Here is a 25996-nt window from a genome sequence, read left to right on the forward strand (position 1 = left end):
CTGAGGGAGAAAATGCTCTGTTCCTGGACTTTCCTGGTAATGTATGATTGCCATCACCTGTGGTGAAACACCTTTCTTATCAATTAATTAGCTCACCACAGGTGATGGCAATCATACATTACCAGGAAAGTCCAGGAACAGAGCATTTTCTCCCTCAGGGAGAGGGTCAGGTAGGCAAGTATGATACTACATGGCACATTTAGGAAATTTCCCATAAATCAGTCTGTGGGTCCAAATGAAAATGTGCATGGTGGAAAGCAGAGCCGGCCCTAACCAATATGATGCCCTAGTCAAGATTTTGGCTGGTGCCCCCTAGCACCACCGCTGGTTCCGCCTCTGACGTTGCACCTCTTTCCCAGCACCATCACCCTTCACCCATAGCAGTCCTTATTTTGGTGTTTGTACCCCCTATAGTTTAAATAGGAACAGTTCGCACATTTGGCGCACAGCCCAAAAAGGGGTGTGTTTTTGCTGGCAAGGGGCATGGCCACACAATAGTAACCCCAATTCCAATAACGCCACACAGTACTGCAACTTCATTCACATTTGATCATGCGATAGTGTTCATAATTCATATTACATCCCACAGTAGTATCACTTTACCTTATAAACGTTACTACTCACAGTAGAGTCCCTTATTCACATTACATCATACCCTATTGCTCTTTATTCACATTAGACGACACAGTAGTGCCCTTTCTATATGCAACGCCACATAGTAGAGCACCTTATACACATAATGCCACACATTAGTAATGCATTTATGCACATAATTCCACACAGTAATGCCCCTTACACATATGAGACACATTATTAATGTCCTTACAAACATAATGCGCCTTACACATTATGACAACCTTTATTAATGCCCTTTTACACATAATGTCCCTTACACATAAGCCGCACATTATTAATACCCTTTTACACATAATGACACACAAAGTGCCCCCTACACATTTGCTACACATTAGTGCCCCTATACACATAATGACACACATACAGTAGTACCCTTTTACACATATGCAGAACATTATTAATGCCCTTATACACATGACACGCATAGTGCCCCTTACACATATGTTGCACGTTATTAATGCATTTTTACATGACACACACAATGCTCCTTACACATATTCCGAACACTACTGCACAACCAACCCACTCACATGAACACAGCAATCACACTGCCACTAACACTGTGACCTCTGCCTCTGCTTGGATACAGATGTGTCCTCATAAATACTGCCTCAATGCTAACATCTGGCACCTTTTTTTATTGAAATGCATCTTATTTGCATTGCTTTGTGGCTAGGATGCACAAGCAGCTTCTACTGATTAAAATGATATGCAGCATGCCTATATTCTGTGTGAGACTGTGGCTGTATCTGCATATGAAATGCTACACACAGAATATAGGCATGCCGCATATCATTTTAATCAGCAGAAGCTGCTGATGCCCCCAGGCATATCAAATGCCCTAGGCAATTGCCTAGTTTGCCTATGCCTATGGCCGGCTCTGGTGGAAAGAGTAAAAACATTCCTGCAAAGTGCAACGAACTTACAACTTATTACTCCCACCTGCTCATTTACACTTTCACATTTTTCTTTCAAAGTAAATGTCTCGGATTAACCTCATTTATTGTTTAAACCATGTGACAGAGCGACTATTAACTACTTGTGCCCATGGCCGTCAGAATCACCAAAATCCATCTTAGTTCACCCCTTCATTGTTTTTGGCTGTTTCCGTTTTTCTGCTAAATATTGTTTGGTTGTATCTCTGACCGATGCACAGGTTTTAATACTTACTTCTCTGGAGTCCCCTGGCAGTGCCATCCTTCTCCGCAGTGGAAATAGAGTCTGAGCACAGACTCTATTGTGCATGTGCAAACCTCAGGGAAAACGGCGTGGCGGACATTTTCCCGAAGAGTTTCCGAATGCGCATGCGCGAAACTCCAGAAAAATGGCAGCCGTGCCATCTTTCCAGAGTTTTCAGCAGGCGCAATAGAGTTTATTCCCCCTAGTAGTGCACACACGGGGGGTCATTCCGACCCGTTCGCCCGCTGCTGTTCATCGCAGCGGTGCGAATGGGTCGGTTCTGCGCATGCACAGTGGACGCAATGCGCAGGCGCGTTGTTGCTCAGTGACGGCAGTCGCTGGGCAACGACGCCGGGAACGAAGAAAGCGGTCGCAGCACGAATCGCATTTGCAGAGAGAGTTAGATTTGGGTGGGTTATTTTGTTTCTGTGCAGGGTAAATACTGGCTGCTTTATTTTTAAGGACCCTACACATTTGGTGATCCACCGCCGAGCTGCCCGACGGCGGATACGGCCGACGGGTGACCCGGCAGCGGGGGCATGCGCACACCGTCTATTCACTGGAGTCAGAGGGAGAGGGGGCATGCCAGCGGCTCACAGAGCGCTGGGCATGCCCCCTCAGTGACGAAATCAGGGGCGTGATTCGCGATTGCGGGTCCTCCCGTGAAGCCACGCCCCTTTTCTTAGGCCACACCCCTTTTCCGGGAGGGAGTGCGGCTTCGCCGCGCGTGTGTCCCTCCTTATAGAAACGAAAAGTTGGGAGGTATGCACATATGATATATATACATGTGTATTATATATACGTGTACTGTATGTATATATATATATATACACGGTATATATATGTATATGTGTGTATATATGTATGTATGTATATATATATATATATAAATATATACACACACACAGTAGTTTTATGGACCCAGCATATACTGGGTCACCTCAGTCCCCACCCCCGTGCTTGGCTCCACCCAGTTCTGGAACCCCCCCCCCCCCCCCCCCATGCAAATCCTGCGTTTGCCACTGGCAGTCCATACTCCCTGGGCATGATTTTAGCTACAGTATCTAGACAGTCATCCACAAAGGAAACTTACTCCTTCTCCCCTATTACCTGAAGCAGCTCCTCTTCTGTGGCACTGTTACTGGATGCAGCTCTCATACTAAGTCTATATTGTTACTGTAACAACAGCAATGACCTGGAGCTGATGGGATCACTATAGTTGCTAAGTGTGGAGCACTGTGCAGTAGAACCCACTAAGAGACAGTCCTGGCCTAGCAACCTAACATATCAAGCTGGCTTCCATAAGGGTTTAGTATGAAATACCTGCAATCAAAATCCCAACGGTCAAAATACCGACAACAATTGACCGACGGTCAAAATCCAGACAAGGTCAAAATACCGACATTTAAAATGTCGACAGGGCAAAAAGTCAACACAAGTTTTCCATATTTTTTTTGGGTGTGTATATTGACATACATGGACACCGTATAAGTGTACCGCTGCGCTCGGCACACTTTTATATTCCCCGTCCAGGTCCACTGGGATGGTAAAGTTTGAACAAGTCGGTTTTAATGAAAAAATCATGAAAAACTCATGTTAACTTTTTGACCTGTCGACATTTTAAATGTCAGTATTTTGACCTTGTCGGTATTTTAAATATCGGTATTGTGACTATGTCGGGATTTTGACCTTGTCAGTATTTTGAACGTCGGTCAATTGTTGTCGAGATTTTGACCGTTGGGATTTTGATTGTAGGTAAATTTACCGGATTCCCTTCTATAATCCACATCTCTCAACAGTCCCAGTTTAGCTATACAGTAACTGTCCCAATGCATGGATCCTTGTTAGAATGTCAGTGTGGTTGGCAGAAAGTGCAATGGAATATGCTGCGCTATATAAGAAACTGTTAATAAATAAATGGATCTGGAAATTGTTTGGACATTGTGGATCCTAGGAGGGGCTGTAATATATTTGTAGGCATGCCTGCAATGGAAGTGTATTGCATTTCCAAATTTGACATCCTTACCTGCATGTGAGGCCCCAAATCCATCCATTCCCCAATCCAGATCCACAGTGTGAGCGGTAATAAGCAACATTACAATTTCAGTCTAATGGAAGATATGCCTAATTCAGACCTGATCGCTGTGCTGCAAGAGGTCTGTGATCAGATAGTTGCTGCCCAGGGAGAGTGAAATCCCGCCCCGTGCAAGTGTGTGAATGCATTGTATACTCCGTGCGAAAATTCCGCCACACAGCGGACAGCTGCAAATCCGTTTGCAGATCACTCACCATCGAATGATTTTTCCATACTGTGCAGTGTGTGCGTGGCCCAAGACTTACTGCTACACTGCGATACAAACAGGCTGATTGGAGCTGGATTAAGCGCTGTTTCTGTTTTGCATGATCGGGGCCGGAGCTAATGTCACACACCCGCTCTAAAACTGTTATGCACACCAGTGCCTGCAGGAAAGTACTGGTGTCAGGACTGTTATGCACTCCAGTGCCTGCAGGAATGTACTGGTGTTTGAACTGTTATGCAAAACAAATGGACTCACAGACAGACTAGGGAATATGACATGACGTACACAGAAGGTGGTAGGGTAACAAAATACACACAAAGTGAACAGAGAAGCCCAGAGGCTAAGGAACTGGGTATCTCCCTTGTATTAGAACTGCTCAGAAGGGAAAAGCAAGATGTTGTGTTTTAATACGTAGAGAACCCGAAATGCTGTTGCTAAGGGCAACAGCAAAACCATAAAGGGTTACCAACGGGTGTGGCAGTAAACTCCTTGGTCAGAGATGGAATGATAGACACAAGGAGAGTCTCCACAATCCTAATTCTCACTTGCAGTGCACAGGTTCAGCTTACTGCCACTAAACTGACCCCTGACACCTAGCACAGTGAGACAGGATTAGACAGGCAAGTCTTAGAATACAGCCGCAAACTTGCTAAGTTCACAGAGTAGTAACAGAACCCCAGCAAGCTAAACGACTGACTCCAGTCTTACTGCTAGGTCTGGATTGGCAGAGTGTAATACCAAATCCCCAGGCCTATTTGCAGTAAGCAACAAACAAATACAAAGCTACACAGTACTGGCTAACTTTCAGAAACTGACTAACCAACAAAGATTCAGCAGCATCTGCTTACCCTGAAAAGAGGCCTTATAAAGCAGGTGCTGTCCACGCCCCACTCAGACCTCACAGACTGTGAGCACAAAAACCAGCACCGGATCCCCTGCCATGCACAGAGCCTATAACCACTGCACAGCAAAAGACCCGAACCGGAGTATCAGCTGCGCTCAGGTTACTCCTCTAGCACTTGTCTCCCGGTTGCCATGACGACGTGGCAGCACAGGGCAGGAGACCCTAACAGTACCCCCCCCTCTGACGAGGGGTCAAAGAACCCCTACCACCGGGTTTATCGGGGAACTGCGAGAAGAAAGAGCGTATCAGTCTGGGGGCATGAAGATCACAACTGCGCACCCACGACCGCTCCTCCGGGCCATACCCCTTCCAGTGCACCAAAAATGACAGCCGACCCCGAACCACCTTGGAGTCAAGAATCCTTTCAACAACAAACTCCCTCTGGCCACGTATCAGAAGAGGGGAAGGTCTTCCACTGGAAGAAGGATTACTAATCGCCCGTTTTAAAAGGGAACAATGAAATGTTTTATTGATACCCAAAGAACGGGGCAGATCTAACTGAAATGCCACCGGATTGATAACCCTGGTGATCTTATAAGGGCCGATGAACCGGGGGCCTAACTTATGAGATGGCTGTCTCAACTTCAAATTCTTGGTAGACAACCAGACGAAGTCTCCTAATTTGAAGCTGCAGGGTCTTTTCCGCTTATCAAAAACCCTTTTGGTCACTAATGACACAGACACAAGGGCTTTCTTCACTTTCCGCCAAATACCTCTAAGGACCGAAACCACAGAGGAACCACCAGGCGTGGAGTCCAGGGGGTCAAAAGAATTGGCCTTAGGATGATGCCCATACACACAAAGGAAGGGAGAGATCCCTGTAGCAGAGTGAGCCGCGTTGTTATAGGCAAACTCCGCCATGGACAGATGAGCAACCCAGTCAGTCTGACACTTGGAGACATAACACCTGAGGAACTGCTCCAAGGGCTGGTTCACCCTTTCAGTCTGCCCATTAGACTGCGGATGGTAGCCCGACGACAAGCTGACAGAAATCTGGAGATCGGAACAAAATGCCCTCCAGAATTTGGCCACAAACTGGGATCCGCGGTCAGAGACCACATCAAGTGGCAACCCGTGGAGACGCACAACATGCAGCATAAATAATTCAGACAGGCGTCTGGCCGATGGCAGCCCAACCAGTGGAACGAAGTGCGCCATCTTCGAAAACCTGTCAACGACAACCCAGATGGCTGTCATCCCAGAGGATTTGGGCAAGTCCACCACAAAATCCATTGAAATGTGGGTCCATGGCTTAGATGGGATAGAGAGTGGATGTAATGGGCCAACAGGAACCCCTCTAGGAGTCTTATTTCGGGCACAGATGTCACATGCTCGAACCCACTGATCCACATCCTTAGCCACCGAGGGCCACCACACCGCCCTAGATAGCAACTCCCGAGTTCTGGCAATACCCGGGTGACCTGCAGACTTCTTGGCATGGAATTCCAGGAACACTCGCTGTCTTAACCTAGGAGGCACAAACAAAAGACCTACCGGAAGGTCTGGAGGAGCCTGCTCCTGTGCTCTAAGGACTAATGATAAGAGGTCCTGGGTAATGCCCACTTTAATACATGATGGGGAAACAATGGGCAACGGCTCCTCGGTGGTCTCCTGGATTGGAGCAAAACTCCGCGAGAGCGCATCAGCCTTGATGTTTTTTGACCCAGGGCGATATGTTATCAAAAAATTAAAGCGAGCAAAAAACAAAGCCCATCGTGCCTGCCTGGCATTGAGACGCTTCGCTGACTCTAAATATGCCAGATTCTTATGGTCAGTGAGAATTGAGACCACAAACTTAGCCCCCTCAAGCCAGTGTCTCCACTCCTCGAGTGCATCCTTAATAGCCAACAATTCCCGGTTACCCACGTCATAATTCATCTCGGCAGGCGAAAATTTACGGGAAAAGTAAGCACAGGGATGAAGGCGATTATCAGACACTCCCATCTGAGAAAGCACTGCCCCAATACCCATCTCAGAGGCATCCACCTCCACCACAAAAGGACGCTCTGGATCTGGGTGTCGCAGCACCTTGGCCGAAACAAATGCCCTTTTGAGACGGGCAAAAGCCGCTTTAGCCTCACAAGACCAGTGAGCAACATCCGCCCCTTTCTTATTGAGTGCCACCAAGGGCGCCACTATAGACGAAAATCCAGCGATAAATCGTCTATAAAAATTCGCAAAGCCCAGGAAACGCTGAAGCGCCTTCAAACTAGTGGGCTGCACCCAATCCAGGACTGCCTGTACCTTGGAACCCTCCATTTGGAAACCTTCTGGGGAGATAAGATAATATATCCTAGAAATGCGATTTGCTGAACTTCAAATTCGCACTTCTCCAGCTTCGCCCCAAGCCGGTGGTCTCTGAGTTTCTGGAGGACTAAGCGTACATGCTTCCGATGTTCCTCCAGGGAATGGGAGAAGATTAGGATGTCATCTAAGTATACAACTAAGAATCTATCCAAATATTCCCTGAGCACATCATTCATGAAATCCTGGAAGACTGCCGGGGCATTACAGAGCCCAAAAGGCATCACCAAATATTCATAATGCCCTGAGTGGGTATTAAAGGCAGTCTTCCATTCATCCCCCTCTCTTATTCGGATTAGATTGTACGCACCGCGTAGGTCAATCTTAGAAAAAATGGTGGCAGTACGAAGCTGGTCAAACAAGACCGAAATGAGAGGCAGTGGGTATGAGTTTTTAATCGTGATACGGTTCAATTCCCTGAAGTCGATGCAGGGTCGCAACGAACCGTCCTTTTTACCCACGAAGAAGAACCCCGACCCAACTGGAGACTGTGAAGGTCTGATAAATACCTTAGCCAAGTTCTCCTGAATGTACTCTGCCATAGCCTGAGTCTCAGGACGTGACAGGGAGTACAACCTGCTCTTGGGAAGCTTAGCATTTGGCAACAAATCAATGGCACAGTCATAGGGGCGATGGGGAGGTAGTACCTCTGCAACTTTTTTGGAGAACACGTCCGCAAAATCTGCATAACACCCTGGCAATCCTGGCAAACTTAGCTGCGAGAACCTGACTGGAAGGCTCAAGCAACTCCTGAAACAATCAGTACCCCAACTAAGAATCTCCCCAGAGACCCAGTCAAATTGAGGATTGTGGGCCCTTAACCAGGGTAACCCCAACACCAATGGGGCAAAAGTACAGACAGTCACATAAAAGGACAATTTTTCAGAGTGTGTGGCTCCAATAAACAAAGAAATCTGGCTAGTGCAAGAGGTAATTTTACCTTGGGATAATGGTTCCCCGTTTAACCCACAAATCTCAATTTCCGATGCCAAGGGTACTAAGGGAACAGAGTGTTTCAGGGCGAATTGGCGGTCCATAAAAACCCCGTCGGCCCCACTGTCCACAAAGGCCTCAGTCTTGACAGTTTGACCGAGGATCTTCAAGGTCACCGGAATGATAAAAGTCTTCTTGGGAAATTCTGACTTCTGGCCTGACAGGATATTTCCCATCACCCTCAGGCCCTGAAGTTTTCCGGCTTTTCTGGGCATGATACTACCACATGACCTTTACTCCCACAGTACAAACACAACCCCTGCTGTCTCCTCCGCGTCTTCTCACGCGAGGAGAGGCGGGTAGCCCCAATCTGCATAGGCTCCTCAGAAAATTCCTCAGAGTCTGAGGTTCCCTTGGGAAGGAAGGAAATCTCAGTCTCCCTTTCAAGCCTACGCTCTCTCAGCCGTCTATCCACCCGGATGGATAACTGCATGAGCTGATCCAAGTTATCAGGCAAGGGATATTGTACCAGTTGGTCCTTTATCTGGTTAGAAAGACCTCTTCGGTACTGGTGTCTCAGGGCTGGGTCATTCCACTGGGTATCATGGGCCAACCTCCGAAACTCCGTACAGTAAACCTCAACTGGCCTTCGCCCTTGCTTAAGGATCGAAATCTGAGCCTCGGCTGAGGCCGTCTTGTCAGGGTCATCATACAACATGCCCAGTGCCGTAAAAAAAGCATCAACACTTTTAAGCGACGGACAGTCAGGCTGCAACCCATATGCCCAGACCTGTGGGTCTCCTTGTAGCAAGGAAATCACTATGCCCACCCGCTGAATCTCCGACCCAGAAGACTGAGGCCTAAGCCGGAAGTATAGCTTGCAGCTCTCCTTGAAACAAAAGAACTGCAAACGATCTCCAGAAAAACGATCCGGGAGATTTACTTTCGGCTCCTTAACCCCTGCAGGTGCTGCTGCTGCGGGAGCTCCGCCAGCAGCCTGGGAGGTGTGCATTTTAATGGACAAATCATTAAATTGTCGAGTCAGGACCTGCACCTGATCGACCACCTGTTGCAACGTATTTTGAGGGGTATGCTCCATATTCCCACAAAATTTCAACAGGAGTATTAGGCTGCTGAATATGTTATGCACACCAGTGCCTGCAGGAAAGTACTGGTGTCAGGACTGTTATGCACTCCAGTGCCTGCAGGAATGTACTGGTGTTTGAACTGTTATGCAAAACAAATGGACTCACAGACAGACTAGGGAATATGACATGACGTACACAGAAGGTGGTAGGGTAACAAAATACACACAAAGTGAACAGAGAAGCCCAGAGGCTAAGGAACTGGGTATCTCCCTTGTATTAGAACTGCTCAGATGGGAAAAGCAAGATGTTGTGTTTTAATACGTAGAGAACCCGAAATGCTGTTGCTAAGGGCAACAGCAAAACCCTAAAGCATGGGTCTTCAACCTGTGGCCCTCCAGCTGCTGTGAAACTACATGTCCCAGCATGCCCTGCCACAGTTTTGCTATTAAGGTATGCTAAAACCGAGGCAGGGCATGCTGGGATGTGTAGTTCCACAGCAGCTGGAGGGCCACAGGTTGAAGACCCATGCCCTAAAGGGTTACCAACGGGTGTGGCAGTAAACTCCTTGGTCAGAGATGGAATGATAGACACAAGGAGAGTCTCCACAATCCTAATTCTCACTTGCAGTGCACAGGTTCAGCTTACTGCCACTAAACTGACCCCTGACACCTAGCACAGTGAGACAGGATTAGACAGGCAAGTCTTAGAATACAGCCGCAAACTTGCTAAGTTCACAGAGTAGTAACAGAACCCCAGCAAGCTAAACGACTGACTCCAGTCTTACTGCTAGGTCTGGATTGGCAGAGTGTAATACCAAATCCCCAGGCCTATTTGCAGTAAGCAACAAACAAATACAAAGCTACACAGTACTGGCTAACTTTCAGAAACTGACTAACCAACAAAGATTCAGCAGCATCTGCTTACCCTGAAAAGAGGCCTTATAAAGCAGGTGCTGTCCACGCCCCACTCAGACCTCACAGACTGTGAGCACAAAAACCAGCACCGGATCCCCTGCCATGCACAGAGCCTATAACCACTGCACAGCAAAAGACCCGAACCGGAGTATCAGCTGCGTTCAGGTTACTCCTCTAGCACTTGTCTCCCGGTTGCCATGACGACGTGGCAGCACAGGGCAGGAGACCCTAACAAAAACGCTTGGGAACGCCTGCGTTTTTCCTGCCACTCCCTGAAAACGGCCACCCACAAACGTGTTCTTTCTGTCAATCACCTTGCAAATGCCCGTGCGATCGAAATTTTCGCACCATCCTGTCGCTATTTGGCAAAGCACCTGCGCATTGCGGTGCATATACGCATGCAAAGTCATTCGATAATCGTCCGATGTGCGAATTCCCACAACAGCGATCAGGTCTGAATCAGGCCCGATGTATCAAGCCTTGGTGAATGGTGAGTGATAGGGTTGAGTTGCTGCCCAACCGATTGGTTGCTTTGAGCAATTTCATTATCTTGATCATCTCTCCTTAAATCCACTTCCACGCTATAGAGGATGCTATTGCTGACGTTGGTTGTAGTATGGAATATGAAAATGTGTTAATAAAGACATGAAATACAAATTCATTAGTTACAAACCATTTACATGAACTACTAAAATCATATTATGGGGATATTTATGAAACCTGGTGTACAGGAATAAGACATTACTACAGAAACTAATCAGATTCCAACTTTCCTTTATTTAGAATAGATTTGCAAATAAAACAAAAGCCTATGATTTGTTGCTGTGTGTTCCAAGCTCCAGTGCACCGGTTTTAATTTGCTTTCTATCTGATTAGTGACTATGGTATGCCTGATGCTGGTTTAGGAATGTGCTCTGCCTGTGAATGCAGAACAATTTGTTTTAATCCTTAGAGCTCCCCCTGCTGTCTATTCCCCAAAATTGTTAGTTTATAGGACTTTGGGGGTTATTCCGAGTTGATCGCTCGCTATCTGTTTTTAGCAGCCGTGCAAACGCTATGCCGCCTCCCACTGGTAGTGTATTTTGGCTTAGCAGAAGTGCGAATGAAAGGATCGCAGAGCGGCTACAAAATATTTTTGTGCAGTTTCAGAGTAGCTTCAGACCTACTCAGCGCTTGCGATGACTTCAGACTGTTCAGTTCCTGTTTTGACGTCACAAACACGCCCTGTGTTCGCCCAGCCACACCTGCGTTTTTCCTGGCACGCCTGCATTTTGTTGACACCCAGAAACGCCCACTTCATGTCAATCACTCTGCGGCCAGCAGTGCGCCTGAAAAGCTTCACTAGACCTTGTGTGAAACTACATCGGCCGTTGTGAAAGTACGTCGCGCATGCGCATTGCACCGCATACGCATGCGCAGAAGTGCCTTTTTCTGCATCATCGCTGCGCAGCGAACATTTTCTGCTAGCGATCAACACGGAATGACCTTTATCTGGTGAATAGCTGCCAGTCATTTACTAAATAGAAACCAAACTCATTTTATTGATAATAAAAAATAATTTTCTCAATAAATATATTGGCACCATGTTTTTGTAAGTACAAGCCCGCAGCTGAAGGCAGATACACGTCCTGAAAACGTCCATGACACGCCTGCGTTTATGCAACCACTACCCGTTAACACCTCCAAACAGTCACTTCCTGTCAATAACTTTCCCATGAAATACTCATTGTGAGCGAGATCGCAGTGGCACCTTGATGCATACGCAATGCAATCACAGCACATGTGCAGTCTGCATTGACATCAGCCATAGCCTACAAACATGAATTAGACCCCTAGTGTACGGTTAGGTTTATTTACTAAGCCAGACATGAGGGGGGATGCCCAGCACAGGGCTAGTCCGCCCTGCATGTTGAGACCACCTAACACCCCCTCCCCCAGGCCAGGTGCGAAAGCATCGCGCGGCGGTGAGGCTTTTGCACATGCCGAGTAGCTCCCTGCCAGCACAGCGTTGTCCGGACCGCACCCCACTACCCCCTCCCGCTCTACGACTGCCTCTGCCTGTCAATCAGGCAGAGGCAATCGCAGACCTGAGATACTTTTAGCATCTCACTGGGTCTCCCAGGTGCGCGGGCGCACTCCCCAATGGGCTTCAGACTGCGATCGCTGACATTCATCAGATATTCATCAGTAATGTCCGATGAATAGGGGGAGGGGGGTTTACAATAGTCAAGACTGGCAAGTGATGTGTATTTGGTAGTATCCTTTGTGAGATATCTGAGAGATGTGTTGCATTAACAGTATTTTATGAGGTCTTGAATGTGCTAACTGAAGATTTAGGTAAGACTGAAAACTTGACAAACTTATGCCGTGTACCATGCATGCAGAACTGCGAAGTCCATGTACTAAGGGAAGATAAGGGGACCAAACGATAATGGCAGAGCAAATCCCTGTACATATCTCATGATGATATATGCTTTGCCTTAGACCAGTGAAAGGTCTTATTTCTCTTACGTCCTAGAGGATAATGGGGATCCATTTAGTACCATGGGGTATAGACGGGTCCACTAGGAGCCATAGGCACTTTAAGAATTTGATAGTTTGGGCTGGCTCCTCCCTCTATGCCCCTCCTACCAGACTCAGTTTAGAAAATGTGCCCGGAGGAGCCGTTCACGCTTATGGAAGCTCCTGAAGAGTTTTCGCATTTATCTTTCTGTTATTTTCAGGCAGGACTGGTTGGCACCAGCCTGCCTGCTTCGTGGGACTTGGGGGGGGGGGGGGGACGGCCCAATCTTTTGAAGGGTTAATAGTCCTGTTCCCCGCTGACAGGACACTAGCTCCTGAGGGAACTATTCGCAAGCCCCACCACGGCGAGCATACATTCCCGCAGTAAGCCGCCACCCCTAACAGAGCCAGAAGAGTGAAGGGTGGTGGGTACTGAGCCGGCGTCCCGGGTTAGCGGGTCACCGCCCATTATGGCGGCATGAGAGTACGGAGACGCACGGCTTCTAACCGGGGCGGATTGCATCTCCAGACTCGGTACACAACTGCGTCTCAGGCAGGTGAGGCAGAGCCTTTCCTGTCATACTTACATTTGTACCAGAGTTTTGATTGTATAAAATATATGAAAAATACAAAGAATATGTTTGAAATATCTTTTTGGCATTATTCTAATAATTTTTATAGCCAAATCTCTGGAGTAAAAAGTCTATGGCAGGTGAGGCAGTGCCTCACCTGTGTATCTTTTCCGCACATCTTTGATCAAAACTCACCAAATTTCCAGGAGTTTATACTACTGAACCTGTGTATAACGCCCAGATGTACCCATTGGCTCATATTTTGTGTGTAAATCTGGCTCTGGTGCTAGCTAGTGCCTCCTTAGCCTTTTAGCTCACCGCACGTCCCTGCAAGTACACTGTACACAGTACCCACACTGGCAAACAAAGCATCCATTTTAAGCACCAGATTACCTCAGCCAGAATAAAAAAAGCGTGAAGACCGTGCACCTTTGAAGGGGCGGGGCTTCACTATGAGCGGATCCAGCAGCTCACCAGCACCATTTTCCCTCTGCAGTGGGCACAGACGCTGACTGAAAGGGATGCGCAGCTCCTCCGGAGAGACTCCAGATTACCTCAGCGGTACCAGGGGGTCATAGCAGGGGGGGAGAGATTATTAATGTACTAAGTCCCCAATCTGGGTATTTAGTCTGCGACCCGGCGAAGCTTGGCATTTGCAATAAGGGCGCAGTGTGCTGGCTCCAAATACCTCTGTGTCTCCCTGGAAGGGCTTTTTGTGGGTTAATTGTATTTTTAACCTTTCCTATGTGTGTGTGCTGTCACATTACAATATGTCAGGCAAAGAGTGTGTTTCAAGTACAGCAGAGTGTTGCTTTTCCCCAGGGAGCTCAATACTATGTAATCAAGTGTAGTGCACCTTCTCAGGCTAGCAGGGCTGAACCAGCGTGGCTGGACTCCATCAAAGGAATGATTTCCAATATCTCTTATAAATTGTCCCGCAATGAGAAAGAGACTCAATACTTACAGTATACAGTCTGTGGATGAGACTATGAACAGAGACTCAGTCCCCAAACAAGCGTCTCAGTCCCTTTCCATTTGTCCACAAAAACAAACTCTGGCCCATATCCTGTAGTCTGAAGCTGAGGGGTCCAGACATGGAGGAGGGGGAGGTGGATTCAGAAGGTGGGGATGCTGCTCTGTCACAGGGAATACAGGCTCTTATAGAGGCTATCAGAGATGTGCTAGAAATTCCTGATAAGGTGACAGAGGAGTGTGCGGAATCTTATTTTAATGTAAAAAAAATGTCCTGTGTCAAAGGTACTGAATACCCTGTTTGAAGAACCGTGGGTTAATCCTGATAAGAAATTTGAAATCCCTAAAAGGTTAATCTCATCTTTTCCTTTTCCTCCTGAGGATAGGAAAAAATGGGAAATCCCACCAGTAGTGGATGCATCTGTGTCCAGGTTATCACGGAAGATTGTGTTACCCGTCCCCGGTGCAGCCTCCTTGAAAGACACAGCTGATCGTAAGATTGAGACTACACTCAAATCCTTGTACACAGCTGCTGGGGTGGCTCAGAGACCCACTATAGCTTGTGCATGGATTACTAAAGCGTTCAATAAGGGTAACCTTATTGAAGGGTTGGATTCCATGTCTAGGGGGGAGATTGTGTTATTCCTGCAACATATACAGGACTCCGCAAACTTTATGGTAGAAGCCATAAAAGAAGTAGGTTTGCTTATTGCACGCACCACTGCTATGGCAGTGTCAGCACGCAGTGGTTTATGGTTACGCCAGTGGACTGCGGAGGCGGACTCCAGGAAAGGTGTGGAAGGCCTACCCTTCACAGGAGAGGCCTTATTTGGAGATGAACTAGACAAATGGAACTCCAAAGCTACTGCGGGTAAGTCCACATATATTCCTTCTGCAGCTCCCCCAACCAGGAAGACCTACTCAGGACCTACTCTACAGTCCTTTTAGATTGCCAAGTTTAAGGGCAAAGTAAGAGGATCTTCTACTGCCAACATAGGTGCTAGAGGTAAACCACGCAAACCAGCAACTGCCGGTTCTCAGGAACAGAGCTCCAGTTCTGCTTCCTCATAGCCTTCTGCATGACGGTGGACCGCAAGGCCTGGAAGACTGGCAGATGGGAGTCTGACTAAAAACTTTCAGTCACATCTGGACAACATCATGCCAGGATCCCTGGGTCAAAGATCTTATAGCCCAGGGCTACAGACTGGAGTTTCAGGAGCTTCCACCTCACAGATTCTTCAAATCAGGCTCACCAGTTTCACAAGAGGCAAGTATAACCTTACAGGATGCAATTCAAAAACTGGTACAGACTCAGGTTTTTGTTCCAGTTTCACCTCATCTCCAAAACAAGGGATATTATTCCAACTTGTTTGTGCTACCGAAACCGGACAGTTCGGTAAGGCCGATTTTGAATCTAAAATCGTTGAACCGGTACTGATTTTGAATCTAAAATCGTTGACCCTGTATTCAAAATCAAGATGGAGTCTCTGAGAGCGGTGATCTCAGGTCTGGAGCCTGTCCACCTCACCAGGCTAATCTACACATTGCACTACAGGACTGTCACTACCAGTTCCAGGCCCTGCCATTTGGTCTCTCCACAGCACTGAGGGTGTTCCCCAAGGTGATGGCGCAGAGATGATGTTTCTCCTTCGCAAGCAGGGAGTGAACATAATTCCGTACCTGGACGATCTTCTGATAAAGGCACCGTCCAGGGAAAGGTTGTTGGACAGCATTGGTCTCACAACCAAACTACTCCTGGATCATGGGTGGATTCTAAATCTCCCAAAATCTCACTTAGCGCCAACTCGGAGGCTCCCATTTCTGCGAATGATATGGGACACAGAGTCGCAGAAAGTTTTTCTTCCGTTGGAAAAGGCATTGGTAATCCAGTCGATGGTTCGGGATGTCCTGAAGCCAACCTGGATATCGGTACATCTATGCATTCGCCTTCTGGGGGAAATGGTGGCCTCTTACGAGGCGCTTCAGTATGGAAGGTTTCATGCGAGCCCTTTCCAGCTGGATCTGTTGGACAAATGGTCCGAATCGCATCTTCACATGCACCAGAGAATCCGTCTGTCGCCAAAGGTCAGGATCTGTGGTGGTTCCAGACTTCTCACCTAATCGAGGGCCGACGGTTCGGGATTCAGATTTAGATTCTGCTAACCACGGACGCAAGCCTCAGAGGTTAGGGAGCGGTCACCCAGGGGGTGCAGTTTCAAGGAAGATGGTCAAGTCAGGAAGTCGTCCTTCCAGTCAACATTCTGGAACTCAGGGCTGTATACAACGCCCTTCTGCAGGCCTCATATCTTCTTCAGGATCATGCCATCCAGGTTCAGTCGGACAATGTGATGGCAGTAACGTACATAAAACGACAGGGCGGAACGAAAAGCAGAGCAGCAATGTCAGAGGTATTAAGAAATCTCCTCTGGGCAGAAAAACACGCTGTGGCATTCTGGGAGTAGACAACTGGGACGCAGACTTCCTCAGCAGACACGACCTGCACACGAGGGAGTGGGGCCTTCACCCGGAGGTGTTCAGGTGCTTGACACGTCGATGGGGATGTGCACAAATCGACATGATGGCATCTTGTCTCAACAAGAAGCTCAAGCAGTACTGTTCCAGGTCGAGAGACCCACAGGCAGTGGCAGTGGACGCTCTGACGACTCCATGGGTCTAACAGATGGTGTACATGTTCCCTCCACTTCCGCTAATCCCAAGAATTCTGAAAATAATACAAAGGGAAAAAGTTCAAGCAATCCTCATTGCTGCGGACTGGCCAAGAAAGGCCTGGTACGCGGACCTTCTGAAGATGCTCCTGGAAGATCCGTGGCCTCTACCGCTTCGCGAGGATCTTCTGCAACAGGGCCCGTTCATATATCACGCCTCAACACGGCTACGTTTGACGGCATGGAAGTTGAACAGCTGATTCTAGCCAGGAGAGGCATTCCTGACAAGGTCATCCCAACTATGATCCAAGCCAGGAAGGGGGTAACGTCTAAACTTTACCACCGTATTTGGAAGAAATAAATCTTTTGGTGTGATAGCAGAAAATATTTTGCGGTGGAATTTCGTCTGGGACGGTTCTGCTTTTTCTGCAGTCGGGTGTGGATGTGGGCCTACGTCTGGGCTCCATAAAAGTCCAGATTTCAGCCTTGTCCATTTTCTTTCAGAAACAATTGGCTTCTCTCCCTGAGGTCCAGACGTTCTTGAAAGGGGTTCTGCACATCCAGCCTCCCTTTGTGCCTCCCACGGCACCTTGGGATCTCAATTTGGTGCTGCAGTTCCTCCAATCGGACTGGTTTGAACCATTACAGGAGGTAGACGTAAAATATCTGGTTCCGGTATGAATGGTCGACCATGTTATGGTCTACAGTCATTAGGTCGACCACTATTGGTCGACATTGACATGGTCGACATGGACACATGGTCGACTCATGAAAGGTCGACACATGGAAAGGTCGACATGAGATTTTTTATATATTTTTTGGTGTCGTTTTTTGCGTAAAGTGACTGGGAAACCCAATTAGTGCACCGCATCCCCTCGCATGGCTCGCCATGCTTCGGGCATGGTTCCTTCGCTCCGCTACCGCTTCGCTCGGCACAGATTACCGTTCCAATCGTAGTCCACGTGGATCGTAAAGTATGGAAAAGTTCCCCAAAAGAAAAAAAAGTTTAAAAACTCATGTCGACCTTTTCATGTGTCGACCATTTTCACGTGTCGACCATGTGTCCATGTCGACCATGCCAATGTCGACCATGTCAATGTCGACCAATAGTGGTCGACCTAATGACTGTCGACCATATCATGGTCGACCATGTGAACGGATACCAAAATATCTTACGTGGAAGACCGTCACTGTTAGCCTTGGCTTCAGCAAGACGTGTGTCGTAGCTGGGGGCGTTGTCTCACAAGAGCCCCTATTTAATTTTCCATGAGGACAGAGCTGAACTCAGGACTCATCAGCAATTTCTTCCTAAGGTGGTGTCTGCGTTTCACATCAACCAACCCATTGTGGTTCCGGGTGTTACCGACACCTTTGTTACTTCAAAGTCTTTGGATGTTGTGTGGGCTTTGACGGTGTATCTGAAGAGGACAGCTCGTCACAGGAAATCGGACTTGCTGTTTGTCCTTTACGATCCCAATAAGATTGGGTGTCCTGCTTCAAAGCAGTCAAATGCACGCTGGATCAGGCTCACTATCAAGCATGCTTATTCCACAGCAGGATTACTGGTTCCTAAATCTGTACAGGCCCACTCGACTAGGTCAGTGGGTTCTTTTTGGGCGGCTATCCGTGGTGTCTCGGCCTTACAGCTCTGCCGAACACCTACTTGGTCAGGTTTGAACACGTTTGCAAAGTTCTGTAAGTTTGACGCTTTGGCCTCTGAGGACCTTCAGTTTGGTTGATCAGTTCTGCAGGAACCTCAGCACTCTCCCACCCAGTTTGGGAGCTTTGGTACTTCCCTATTGTACTAAATGGATCCAAAAGAGGGAAATGAAAGAATGTCTCTTTGTTGGCGCACGTGAGAAAATATTAAAATTTAACTTTTAATAGATACATTAAAATTGTCCAAACACGAAATAGAACAGTGCTCTATTTCGTGTTTGGACAATTTTAATGTATCTATTAAAAGTTAAATTTTAATATTTTCTCACGTGCGCCAACAAAGAGACATTCTTTCCTTTCCCTCTTTTGTTGTACAATCTAATTGTCTCTGGCTGCACCCCCGAACATCCAGCCACAAGGGATTGATTTACTGACGGATATTAATCGGGGTCCTCTCTTTCAACTAGACATTTGGGGTAATTCTGAGTTGATCGCAGCAGGATTTTTGTTAGCAGTTGGGCAAAACCATGTGCACTGCAGGGGAGGCAGATATAACATGTGCAGAGAGAGCAGGGCCGGATTAAGCCCTCGGGGGGACCAGGGCACCAAAGACAGGGGGGCCCCCACCAGCAACCTCCCCCCGCAGGGGCAAACGCAGGATTGGGAAGGGGGGTTTCCTTTGATGCACGCACGTATGTGTGTGTGTGTGTATATATATATATATATATATATATATACACACACACACACACACACAGTATATATATATATATATATATATATTTCTCTGACGTCCTAGTGGATGCTGGGAACTCCGTAAGGACCATGGGGAATAGCGGCTCCGCAGGAGACTGGGCACAAATAGAAAGCTTTAGTACTACCTGGTGTGCACTGGCTCCTCCCCCCATGACCCTCCTCCAAGCCTCAGTTAGATTTTTGTGCCCGAACGAGAAGAGTGCACACTAGGGGCTCTCCTGAGCTTCTTAGTGAAAGTTTTAGTTTAGGTTTTTTATTTTCAGTGAGACCTGCTGGCAACAGGCTCACTGCATCGAGGGACTAAGGGAAGAAGAAGCGAACTCACCTGCGTGCAGAGTGGATTGGGCTTCTTAGGCTACTGGACACCATTAGCTCCAGAGGGACCGATCACAGGCCCAGCCTTGGAGCTCGGTCCCAGAGCCGCGCCGCCGGCCCCCTTACAGAGCCAGAAGCAAGAAGAGGTCCGGCAAATCGGCGGCAGAAGACATCCTGTCTTCCACAAGGTAGCGCACAGCACTGCAGCTGTGCGCCATTGCTTCTCAGCACACTTCACACTCCGGTCACTGAGGGTGCAGGGCGCTAGGGGGGGGGCGCCCTGAGCAGCAATAGAAACACCTTGGCTGGCTAAAAATACATCACATATAGCCCCTGGGCTATATGGATGAATTTTAACCCCTGCCAGATTTTCACAAAAAGCGGGAGAAAGGCCGCCGAGAAGGGGGCGGAGCCTATCTCCTCAGCACACAGGCGCCATTTTCCCTCACAGCTCCGCTGGAAGGACGTCTCCCTGACTCTCCCCTGCAGTCCTGCACTACAGAAACAGGGTAAAAAAGAGAGGGGGGCACTAATTGGCGGGTTATTAACAATACAGCAGCTATAAGGGAGAAACACTTATATAAGGTTGTCCCTATATCTATATATAGCGCTCTGGTGTGTGCTGGCATACTCTCCCTCTGTCTCCCCAAAGGGCTAGTGGGGTCCTGTCCTCTATCAGAGCATTCCCTGTGCGTGTGCTGTGTGTCGGTACGTTTGTGTCGACATGTATGAGGAGGAAAATGATGTGGAGGCGGAGCAATTGCCTATAATAGAGATGTCACCCCCTAGGGAGTCGACACCTGAGTGGATGGCTTTATGGAAGGATTTACGTGACAGTGTCAGCTCCTTACAAAAGACAGTTGATGACATGAGACAGCCGACTAATCAGCTAGTCCCTGTCCAGGCGTCTCAGAAACCATCAGGGGCTCTAAAACGGCCGTTACCTCAGATGGTAGATACAGACGTCGACACGGATACTGACTCCAGTGTCGACGGTGAGGAGACAAACGTGACTTCCAGTAGGGCCACACGTTACATGATCACGGCAATGAGAGAGGTGTTAAACATTTCTGATACTGTAAGTACCACTAAAAAGGGTATTATGTGGGGTGTGAAAAAACTACCTGTAGTTTTTCCTGAATCAGACGAATTAAATGAGGTGTGTGATGAAGCGTGGGTTTCCCCCGATAAAAAACTGATAATTTCTAAAAAGTTATTGGCATTATACCCTTTCCCGCCAGAGGTTAGGGCGCGTTGGGAAACACCCCCTAGAGTGGATAAAGCGCTCACACGCTTATCAAAACAAGTGGCGTTACCGTCTCCTGATACGGCCACCCTCAAGGAACCAGGTGACAGAAAACTGGAAAATATCCTAAAAAGTATATACACACATACTGGTGTTATACTGCGACCAGCAATCGCCTCAGCCTGGATGTGCAGCGCTGGGGTGGCTTGGTCGGATTCCCTGACTGAAAATATTGATACCCTGGATAGGGACAGTATATTGTTGACTATAGAGCATTTAAAAGATGCATTTCTATATATGCGAGATGCACAGAGGGATATTTCCACTCTGGCATCAAGAGTGAGTGCGCTGTCCATTTCTGCCAAGAGGATTATGGACGCGACAGTGGTCAGGTGATGCGGACTCTAAACGGCATATGGAAATATTGCCTTATAAAGGGGAGGAGTTATTTGGGGTCGGTCTATCGGACCTGGTGGCCACGGCAACTGCTGGGAAATCCACATTTTTACCCCAGGTCGCCTCTCAACATAAAAAGACGCCGTCTTATCCGGCTCAGTCCTTTCGTCCCCATAAGGGCAAGCGGGCAAAAGGTTCCTCTTTTTTGCCCCGGGGCAGAGGAAGGGGAAAAAGACTGCAACAGACAGCCAATTCCCAGGAACAAAAGCCCTCCCCCGCTTCTGCCAAGTCCTCAGCATGACGCTGGGGCCTTACAAGCGGACTCAGGCACGGTGGGGGCCCGTCTCAAGAATTTCAGCGCGCAGTGGGCTCACTCGCAAGTGGACCCCTGGATCCTTCAAGTAGTATCTCAGGGGTACAAATTGGAGTTCGAGACGTCTCCCCCTCGCCGGTTCCTGAAGTCTGCTTTACCAACGTCTCCCTCCGACAGGGAGGCAGTATTGGAGGCAGTTCACAAGCTGTATTCCCAGCAGGTGATAATCAAGGTACCCCTCCTGCAACAAGGGAAGGGGTATTATTCAACGCTGTTTGTGGTACCGAAGCCGGACGGCTCGGTAAGACCTATTTTAAATCTGAAATCCTTGAACACTTACATACAAAGGTTCAAGTTCAAGATGGAGTCACTCAGAGCAGTGATCGCGAACCTGGAAGAGGGGGACTTTATGGTGTCTCTGGACATCAAAGATGCCTACCTCCATGTCCCCATTTACCCTTCTCATCAAGGGTACCTCAGGTTTGTGGTACAAAACTGTCACTATCAGTTTCAGACGCTGCCGTTTGGATTATCCACGGCACCCCGGGTCTTTACCAAGGTAATGGCCGAAATGATGATTCTTCTTCGAAGAAAAGGCGTTTTAATTATCCCTTACTTGGACGATCTCCTGATAAGGGCAAGATCCAGAGAACAGTTAGTAGTCGGAGTAGCATTATCTCAGGTAGTGCTACGGCAGCACGGCTGGATTCTAAATATCCCAAAATCGCAGCTGATTCCGACGACACATCTTCTGTTCCTAGGGATGATTCTGGACACAGTCCAGAAAAAGGTGTTCCTTCCGGAGGAAAAAGCCAGGGAGTTATCCGACCTAGTCAGAAACCTCCTGAAACCAGGGCAAGTCTCAGTGCATCAATGCACAAGAGTCCTGGGAAAGATGGTAGCTTCCTACGAAGCGATTCCATTCGGCAGATTCCACGCAAGAACGTTCCAGTGGGATCTGCTGCACAAATGGTCCGGATCGCATCTTCAGATGCATCAGCGGATAACCCTGTCCCCAAGGACAAGGGTGTCTCTTCTGTGGTGGTTGCAGAGTGCTCATCTTCTAGAGGGCCGCAGATTCGGCATTCAGGACTGGGTCCTGGTGACCATGGATGCCAGCCTGAGAGGCTGGGGAGCAGTCACACAAGGAAGAAATTTCCAGGGCTTGTGGTCAAACCTGGAGACATCACTTCACATAAATATCCTGGAGCTAAGGGCCATCTACAATGCTCTAAGCCTAGCACGACCTCTGCTTCAAGGTCAGCCGGTGCTGATTCAGTCAGACAACATCACGGCAGTCGCCCACGTAAACAGACAGGGCGGCACAAGAAGCAGGAGGGCAATGGCAGAAGTTGCAAGGATTCTTCGCTGGGCGGAAAATCATGTGATAGCACTGTCAGCAGTGTTCATTCCGGGAGTGGACAACTGGGAAGCAGACTTCCTCAGCAGGCACGACCTCCACCCGGGAGAGTGGGGACTTCACCCAGAAGTCTTCCACATGATTGTGAACCGTTGGGAAGAACCAAAGGTCGACATGATGGCGTCCCGCCTCAACAAAAAACTAGACAGGTATTGCGCCAGGTCACGGGACCCTCAGGCAATAGCTGTGGACGCTCTGGTAACACCATGGGTGTACCAGTCAGTGTATGTGTTCCCTCCTCTGCCTCTCATACCCAAGGTACTGAGAATCATAAGAAGGAGAGGAGTAAGGACTATACTCGTGGCTCCGGATTGGCCAAGAAGGACTTGGTACCCGGAACTTCAAGAGATGCTCACGGAGGACCCGTGGCCTCTACCTCTACGAAGGGACCTGCTCCAGCAGGGACCCTGTCTGTTTCAAGACTTACCGCGGCTGCGTTTGACGGCATGGCGGTTGAACGCCGGATCCTGAAGGAAAAAGGCATTCCGGATGAAGTCATATAGATTGTAAGCTTGCGAGCAGGGCCTTCCTACCTCTATGTCTGTCTGTTTTTACCCAGTTTTGTTCTATTACTGTTGTTCTAATTGTAAAGCGCAACGGAATATGCTGCGCTATATAAGAAACTGTTAATAAATAAATAAATAAATAAGTCATCCCTACCCTGATCAAAGCCAGGAAGGATGTAACCGTGCAGCATTATCACCGTATTTGGCGTAAATATGTTGCGTGGTGCGAGGCCAGGAAGGCCCCTACAGAGGAATTTCAACTGGGTCGGTTCCTGCATTTCCTGCAAACAGGACTGTCTATGGGCCTAAAATTAGGGTCCATTAAGGTTCAAATTTCGGCCCTGTCGATCTTCTTCCAAAAAGAACTGGCTTCAGTTCCTGAAGTTCAGACGTTTGTCAAAGGGGTGCTGCATATACAGCCTCCTTTTGTGCCTCCAGTGGCACCTTGGGATCTCAATGTGGTTTTGGGGTTCCTAAAATCACATTGGTTTGAACCACTCACCACTGTGGACTTAAAATATCTCACATGGAAAGTGGTAATGCTGTTGGCCCTGGCGTCAGCCAGGCGTGTGTCAGAATTGGCGGCTTTATCCTATAAAAGCCCTTACCTAATTTTTCATACGGATAGGGCAGAATTAAGGACTCGTCCTCAATTTCTCCCTAAGGTGGTTTCAGCGTTTCACCTGAACCAGCCTATTGTGGTACCTGCGGCTACTAGGGACTTGGAGGACTCCAAGTTGCTGGACGTAGTCAGGGCCCTGAAAATATATGTTTCCAGGACGGCTGGAGTCAGAAAATCTGACTCGCTGTTTATCCTGTATGCACCCAACAAGCTGGGTGCTCCTGCTTCTAAGCAGACTATTGCTCGTTGGATTTGTAGTACAATTCAGCTTGCTCATTCTGTGGCAGGCCTGCCACAGCCTAAATCAGTAAAAGCCCATTCCACAAGGAAAGTGGGCTCATCTTGGGCGGCTGCCCGAGGGGTCTCGGCTTTACAACTTTGCCGAGCAGCTACTTGGTCAGGGGCAAACACGTTTGCTAAATTGTACAAATTTGATACCCTGGCTGAGGAGGACCTGGAGTTCTCTCATTCGGTGCTGCAGAGTCATCCGCACTCTCCCGCCCGTTTGGGAGCTTTGGTATAATCCCCATGGTCCTTACGGAGTTCCCAGCATCCACTAGGACGTCAGAGAAAATAAGAATTTACTTACCGATAATTCTATTTCTCGTAGTCCGTAGTGGATGCTGGGCGCCCATCCCAAGTGCGGATTGTCTGCAATACTTGTACGTAGTTATTGTTAACTAAATCGGGTTATTGTTGTAGTGAGCCATCTTTTCTAGAGGCTCCTCTGTTATCATACTGTTAACTGGGTTCAGATCACAAGTTATACGGTGTGATTGGTGTGGCTGGTATGAGTCTTACCCGGGATTCAAAATCCTTCCTTATTGTGTACGCTCGTCCGGGCACAGTATCCTAACTGAGGCTTGGAGGAGGGTCATGGGGGGAGGAGCCAGTGCACACCAGGTAGTACTAAAGCTTTCTATTTGTGCCCAGTCTCCTGCGGAGCCGCTATTCCCCATGGTCCTTACGGAGTTCCCAGCATCCACTACGGACTACGAGAAATAGAATTATCGGTAAGTAAATTATTATTATATACACACACACACACGTTACATAGAACGCATATACACAAATGCACACAGACACCCACATACACACAAATACATACACATAAAACACATATGCACATTTAGCAAAATATACACACATACATATAAACGAATAGAACATATACACAAATACATATACACAAATACATATACACACAAACACACACACATAAAGAACACAAACTGTGTGCACACTTACACTCACTGAAGCCTGCCCTGAGGAAAGGGGTGAGGATGCCGCAGGACATATTGCTGGGGAGGGAGCCAGGGGCACAGTTCACCATTCTGACGTAATTCTACACAAATTCTCATATCAACGCCGCTATCTCTGCTGTGCCCCGTGAATTGCGGCACACGGCCACGAGGGGGCGGGGCTCCGAATTCCGGCCGTAGGACCATGGCCATTGAAAAAAAAACTTTGGACCACCCCCGACCCGACCCAAATTCCCCCCGACCCCCCACCCACCCCCCGCCGCACGCACACAAAGCAGCGGGGAGGAGAAAGACTCCCGGCTGCCGGGGAGGGAGGATTCCGCACTGCCAGCGGGCGTGCAATGTCTCGCTCACGACTGTGCGTGCGGCTCCCTCCTCACGGGCAGCACGGGTCAGGGACTGATACAGGCAGCAATCTCTAGCCTCCGCTGCTGCCAGGAGAGCTGCTGCTGGCGGTGGAGGCTGGAGATTGCTGCCTGTATCAGAGCGGGACAGAGCAGCTTTGGTAGGGGGGCCCCTTATGACGGGGGG

The 25996-nt window shown here is 48.3% G+C and overlaps 1 protein-coding gene across 3 annotated transcripts in view; it reads left to right on the plus strand.

Moving 5' to 3' along the window:
- Positions 1 to 25996, plus strand: part of SPO11 (SPO11 initiator of meiotic double strand breaks) — a 308074-nt gene that overhangs the window by 197602 nt on the left and 84476 nt on the right. The window lies entirely within an intron of this gene.

Source organism: Pseudophryne corroboree, chromosome 3, assembly GCF_028390025.1.
Source record: "Pseudophryne corroboree isolate aPseCor3 chromosome 3, aPseCor3.hap2, whole genome shotgun sequence".
Classification (NCBI taxonomy): Eukaryota; Metazoa; Chordata; class Amphibia; order Anura; family Myobatrachidae; genus Pseudophryne; species Pseudophryne corroboree.